Raw genomic sequence first — 808 nt, 5'->3', positions numbered from 1 at the left:
CCTTGCAGAATGGAGTTCTCAGAGATACAGGAAAGAGGCAGTAGGTCAGAGCATGGTTAGGTGAGGGAGCTGGCTCCAGGTCTGTCGGAACTGGGATGGAGGCCAGGCTGCAAGGTAGGTTCATGCCTCAGGAGGTTTTCTGTTGATTACATGATTCAATGTCTCCCCTGGTGTTCAGGAGGAGACCTGCAGCTCACATCTGGGCTGCCCTAAGGATGGTAACTGGGCTCCTGAGTCTGTGGTGGAGCTGAGCAATTAAGGTTCCCAAGAAAGGTTCCAGTGTGGAGATCCTTTGAGGATCCATTCTGCTTTTGCTAGAGAGTATTATAGCCACGAAGTGAGAGTGGCTGCCATTTCAGTGCAGTTCCACGATGACTAACGAGGTTGATCCCCCTTTCCCCTGTGCCTAGTAGCTTAGTTGTACATCTTGTTCAGGGGCAGCAATATCCTAGAACCGTGCTCTCTCTAAAATTGTTTTATTCTGACTTTTAAATTTTAAAGCAAAGTTCCTTCATTCACCAACAATAACATGTTTTAGAATTGTAACATTAAAGACACAGAAAGGGATCTTCTTAGTGTGTGTAATCCCTGGTGTGTTAGTATTTGCCATTCAGGAGCAGTAAGTCAGCATCCCTTGGAATTTGTTTTTAAAAAAATGTGTAATTTTGACTATTTAAGCATACTTATGAGTGTCGTCACTCTCTGTGATTTTTATAGGTGAAATTCTTGTTTAGAGAATAACGTACCCTAGGTTGGCGGTACTTAGAAGTACACTGTACAGGAACATTCAAAGGATGAAAGACAGAGC

This window comes from Mus pahari, chromosome 19 (genome assembly GCF_900095145.1).
Source record: "Mus pahari chromosome 19, PAHARI_EIJ_v1.1, whole genome shotgun sequence".
NCBI lineage: Eukaryota > Metazoa > Chordata > Mammalia > Rodentia > Muridae > Mus > Mus pahari.
This window is presented reverse-complemented; position numbering follows the sequence as displayed.